We start from the raw sequence: 6,089 nt of genomic DNA, 5'->3' as shown, positions 1-6,089 counted from the left end.
ATATATATATATATATATATATATGTGTGTGTGTGTGTGTGAATATATATATATATATCATCTGTCTTATATGTGTTCATTAATTTTTTAATTTTCAATTAGGTTCTCTGTTTGTGTCTGTGCACCCATGTCCACACATGTGCCCACATACATATGACATGCCGCATGTAGAGGTCAGATCAGCTTAACTCACACTAGGGAAGTCTTTCCCACAGTCATGTGTCCAGCCTCAGAGTCATCTTCCCATCATGCAATGACAAGTCATTTTGGCAAAACCAGGAACATTTCCATCATATCAGAAACTGAGTGGGCTAAGGGACGACTTCATGGCAGAGCACTTGTCAAGTATTTGTAAAGTTTGGTATCAAGCCCAACCTCCAACTCTCCCAAAAGTCAAAGGTAATTTTCAAAGTTTTAGTCACTGGGAAATTGGAATGACCCATCAGCTAGTGGGATTCAGAATATAATCAAATTCCATCTAAGAAATTATTTTTAAAAATTTTGTTAGAGGCAGAAATCACTTTAAAATCACCTACTGAGAGAAAATAGTATGCAAGTCTACAAGCCGAGCCATAATGTCTGGGGCTAGGTCTCTTTCATAATCAATGGCATTTACTCTGCCATGTTCGTGTGGGGGAAGAGCTCAGAAATCCAGGAAATCCGAGATGCTTTGCCATAGAAGATTAAGTGCTGAGCATAGAAAGGGTCAAAGGGTTTGAGAAACCCAAGGTTATCAAGTAATCAGACCCCCAAGACTGGAAAAAGTCTCGGCTTCCTGTCTGTTCTGCAGGCCTTTCTGTTTGCCTAAAACGTTAACTTGCCTTCCAACTGCCACAGCTGGAAGGATTGCCTAGAGTAAGTCCTCAGTGCTCTTACAGAAGACCTGAGCTCGGTGTTCATCTTCTACACAAGCAGCTCATAACCATATGTAACTGTTCCAAGGGATGCCGTGAAGTCTGGTGTCATCTGCTTTTCCCCATATACATATACTTAAATAATAAGTCCTTAAAGAAGTAAATTACAAATGTCACCAACCCTCCTCTGTACTCCCACATTCTACTAAAGAGTGGCAGGAACTGGCTGGTGGAATTTAGGAGAAATGGTGCAGTCCTCTTCTGGGCCAGGTAATGAAATACAAGCTTTGGTCTTGGGGTGCCTCCTCCAAAGTGAAGTGAAAACCAACTAGGGAGAAGCCTTCTTTTGGATGGGAGAATAGGGCCAAATTTTGAATCTATGATGTTCCAGAAAGCGCTCTACCCTGCTCAGTGCTCAGGGCAAGGTGAAAGGAAACATTCCTCCTTTTAAGGCTAAACTAAGGTCGCTTAGACATGGCCTTCCTCTCCAAAGTTAATGAGAATACAATCCACCAGACAGACAGCAGGGACCCTAGACTGAAGACAGCAGGGACCCAGAGTAAAGAAGTAAAACCAGTGAGCTAGGATACAAAAGTTTCTTGGTAACATTAAGACATAATAGGGCTTAGTCTTTACCTTCCTAATCAAAATTACAAAGAGAGAAAAATCTGTTAATTTTATACTTTTTTTAAAAACAAAACCTGTTTTTGAGAAGAAGCAGGGGAGACAGCCCAGTCAACAAAGTGCATTGCCTTATGCTTGTGAGCACCTGGGATCACTCCCCAGGCTCCAGAATAAAAAGCCAAGCATGGCAATGGTATGAGCCTGTAATACCAATACTGGGAGGATCGCAGGAGATGACTGGCTAGCCAGCTTAGCCTGACTGGTGAGTCCCAGGCCCCAGTGAGAGACCTTGTCTCCAAAACAAAACAAAATCAAACAAGGTAGACACAGTCAGTTCCTAAAGAAGACAAACAACCCAGAATGTCCTCTGGTATACACACAGACACACACACACTTACATGCATACACACATTTACACATCCACACACTTAGACACATACTTAAAAGCATATTTACACAGCCCTCACATGCATGTAAATACATGCATGTGCATACACAAACTTACACACTTAAATACACATCTTAAAACACACACACACACACACACACATACACACACACACACACACACACACACACCTCTATCTTTATTCAATGGTACAATTCCTTACTAATGGCACTGTCAATGTCAGGGAACTCTATTCTCTGCTTGTACCTTCTTTTGCTCCATTGTGTCGTCCTCTAGCTAGCTACTCAGTTGCCTACATCTGAAACTACATTAGAAGTTTCCTGTCCCTTCATTCCATTCATTCAGGCCCACGTTATGAATATTATACCTTCAAAACATGTCTGGAATCATGGTCTGTTGTCCACCTTCACAGCCCAGGCCTCAGCATCTCCCATTTGGTCACAATGATCTCTTCTCAGTTCTCCTAGTTTGCACAGTTCTACTCATGGGCCTTTGTACAACCCTTATTTCATATGGTCAATATGAAATATGGTCAAGACACAGACAAAATCTTCCTAGGACTCGGACTGTAGTTCTGGGGTAGAGTCCTTCCCTAGCATTTAGAATGTCCTAGACTTCATCTCCTGTACTGTGAATACAAATAAGCAAGAATATTTCGAAAATACGAGTCCCATCTGCTTCCCATTTCCTAGCTCTACAAAAATCCTTTTGTCTCTTCTTTGAGTGAAAAGCAGACCCCAAAATAGTGGACATGGAAGAGTAGGAGCTCTGGGCCACAGATGTTTCCACCACTGACCTGGGTTTGCTGCAAAAACAGGAGCCAGAGGAATTAACACTATCAGAGGGTGGAGAGATGGCTCAGTCAGTTAAGAACACTGGCTGCTCTTTCAGAAGACCCAAGTTCAACTCCCAGCACCCACATGGTAGCTCACAACTGTCTATGACACCAATTCTGAGGTATCTGGTACCTTTACTGACATATGCAGGCAAAACACCAATGCACATAAAGTAATAATAAATGCAAATCTTGTTTTTTTTTTTTTTGAGGCAGGGTTTCTCTGTGTAGTCCTAGCTGTCCTGGAACTCACTCTGTAGACCAGGCTGGCCTCAAACTCAGAAATCCACCTGCCTCTGTCTCCCAAGTGCTGGGATTAAAGGCGTGCGCCACCACCATCCGACTATAAATGCAAATCCTAATGTCTTAATAATACACTTTGGTGGATCAGAGGCTAGTCTGTGGGTGTGTGCCTCACTAGAATTAACATCGCACTGATGTGACTATCTTGGACTCAATAACCAGTCCCTCCGGTGCTGTTCATCAGTGTGGTTCCTTCCTGGTTTCCTCAGGCAGAAGTAACAGTCTGAGATGGGCACATTCTCTCAATCCTGAACACATTTCTTTTTCAGGTATTATAAGCTAACTGTGACAGGACTGTCTGCTGTTTTGGTCGTTACTCGGAACAGCAGTCCTTCCAAGACATTCCATCCACCTGAGGACCGCTGCTGCTTACCACAGCGTGCCATCCACCCATAGGAAAAGTGAAGTAAAAGACAGAACCGGAGCTAGAGACACGGCTCAGCACATTGCAAAGAGCACTCATTGCTCTCTCTTCCAAGGACCCAAGTTCAAATCCAAGCATTCACATCAGGTATTTCAGAATCACTTGTAACTCTAGCTCCAGGAGGTCCAAAGGATCACATATAAATAAAATAAATCTTAAAAAAAGAATGGAAGCAAGAACAAATAGGAATGCACCAAATGTACTAAAACACTGCCGTGTTCACACTACATCCTAGATGCTTTTCTATATTACTTCCTTCCTGTCTTCCCAAGCCTCTTCTCCTAGGGATGTGGAGTGTTGTCTCATTTCAGAGAGGTCTGTTGTTGCTCTGTCTTGCTGCTGCTCCTCAGGTGGTGGTGACACAAACTCTGATCGGGATCTTATGTCTGTGTCCCCTTTGCTGTAACTGAGGCTAAGGCTGAGATGACAGGGCTGGTTTTTGTAGACCCTGACATAGAGTGTTGATGGATTCCATTTAAATTTAGAGGTAAAATAACTAGGGCTCAGCTTCAATTGAATCTTATAATTTCTTGATAGTCACAGATAATTTGACGTAGAAATATAATTTAAATAAGAGTTTTACATTTAATTTAAATAATTTATTTATTTGCTTTTTTTTTTTTTTTTTTTTTTTTTTTTTTTTTTTTGCTTTTTTCTAGGACAAGATCTTCCTATGTATCTTAGGCTGCTTCTGAACTCACGATCCTCCTGGTTCAGGTTTCCACCACATCTGACCTAAAGAAAATCTTTAAAACTTGATAAGGAATTTTTCCATTTGGTCCATTTTGCATGTAAAACAGAGAGCTAAACACACACACACACACACACACACAAAACTCTGTTATACAGGACACAAGTCTGTCTACTTTAGCAAACCATACCTCAGTGGATTAATCACAATGCTTAGAGCATTCAACCTTGGGCATCCTTGCATATTTCTAAGTTTTCTTTCATAAAACGATAGTGAGTAATAATAATTTTCCATTTCTCATGATATGAGGAGATACAGTCATACAGTTACCTCCAACAGAACTGTGTTCCCATGGCCTTCACTCAGCAACAGTAGTTCTACCTGTTCAGAGCGTGCACCTTACTTTTGTTGCTCTACAGGTCGGAGAGAGGTGACACCTAAAGCCACACACCACATCCGGTAGCTGAATATTTCACGAATGCCGCATCCTTTTGGAGAGCAAGCTTAATAATTTGGCCTGGGCTTTGCCAGAGCTCAAATAGCTTTGGTCCATGTTTCTTTAACATTAAATCCTTTGGTCCTACAGTGAAAAAATTAATGAAAGCAAACATGCCCACTGAAGTCACCGTGTTTGTTACAGTTTACAGAAGCCAGCGGAAGTTTCCAGCCTCCTGTGGAAGTAGGTATTTATTTCATAATGTAAAAAGAAACGTCCAGCAATTATATTTACCTGAAATTGTGAGAAGCCAAAACAGAGAAAGTGAAAACAAAGACAGTTCCAATCTCTGCGTTGCCCAGCAAACCGAGTGAGTGATCAGGCTCCTTCCTGTGAGGACTGCAAGCCAGCCTGAGTGTAGCCAGGCTAGGCTAGACTAGAACGCGCTGTCAATCTAAGCACCCCTTCCGGGCGTTGTTTTGTCAAGTGAATTATCGTGTGAACTCTTTTTCTCTTCTAGTATCCTCAGGAGAGCCCAAACTAGGAGGGTGGAGAACTTTGGCTAGAGACACGCTTTCCATCTCTCAGCATCTCAGGTAGGGGTAGGATCATAAAAACATAAACTGAACAAGAAGCAGGAAGGAAAACCTGTCTTCTTTCTAGCAAAAGTAGATGACCATACTTACAAACGCCGCCTTGAAGGTCTTCTCTAGAGAAAAGGCTCAGGGAGCAGGGGAGAGGCAGAGGAGCAGAGATTAGGTGGCTGCGGGACTTGCTTCCTCCTCCAGGATGGGAGAGTCATTGTTCCTTATCGCCCTGACCTCTGAGGGGCTCCAGGAGCCAGGGAGGCTTGGCCTCTGATCCCAGCTGCCCTCTCTCGTGGACTTTGGGCCTCAGGTTTCCAACTTGCAGATAAAGCTACCCGGCCTGACACCAGCTCCAAGAGTCATTAGGGACTGTCTGCGAAGTGCTTGCAAGATGCAGTTATATAAGCCCGGCGTATTATTATCATCACACACCCCCATAGACCCAGCTCTGCCAGACAAACAAAAGGCAGTTCCAAGAAGAGGAGGAGCAGAGGCACAAGTTCCACTGGGGGGTGAGTTTCGGGACACTGCTGAACTGACTGGAAAAAAAAAAAACAGGCAACCCAATAGGAGTATGCAAACCTCCTCAAACAAACTGCTTTGCAGCTGGCCTGCTGGGAGGGGAGGGGGCGGGAAGGGAGTCAGGGTTTCCAGGCATGCGGTTCTGGCGCCTGGAGCACCCAGTACAGTAGCTAGCTGCCTGTGGCAGGATGGAATGGATGAGGAAGATGTGGGCTTTGGAAAAGCAGGCGTTCCTGAGGGCTAGTACTTAGTAAACACTGATCGTTCTTAAACCCAGTGCTCTGTTCTCATTATTCTTAGTCTCCTTTTCCTAATGGTGGTTTGCAGGGAATCTCCTGTGCTCTGTGGAGTTTCTGTTTGAAACCTGTCTGGGTCTCTGCTCTTTCCTCTGTGAGAGCAACACC

At 43.4% G+C, this 6,089-nt stretch overlaps 1 protein-coding gene across 9 annotated transcripts in view; it reads right to left on the bottom strand.

Annotated features, from left to right (window-relative positions):
* Nucleotides 1-6,089, bottom strand: part of Sulf1 (sulfatase 1) — a 168,234-nt gene that overhangs the window by 135,835 nt on the left and 26,310 nt on the right. Inside the window, exon 1 of one of the 9 annotated variants that reach the window (XM_031366876.1) lies at nt 5,263-5,563. The exons of 7 other annotated variants lie outside the window; for them this stretch is intronic. The gene's annotated coding sequence lies outside the window, so the exon portion shown is untranslated. Of the gene's footprint in view, nt 1-5,262; nt 5,564-6,089 lie in introns of those variants that run through there. One more of the 9 variants, XM_031366869.1, reaches the window with a different exon arrangement.

The sequence above is a fragment of the Mastomys coucha genome, unplaced genomic scaffold (genome assembly GCF_008632895.1).
Source record: "Mastomys coucha isolate ucsf_1 unplaced genomic scaffold, UCSF_Mcou_1 pScaffold14, whole genome shotgun sequence".
Classification (NCBI taxonomy): Eukaryota; Metazoa; Chordata; class Mammalia; order Rodentia; family Muridae; genus Mastomys; species Mastomys coucha.
This window is presented reverse-complemented; position numbering and strand designations above follow the sequence as displayed.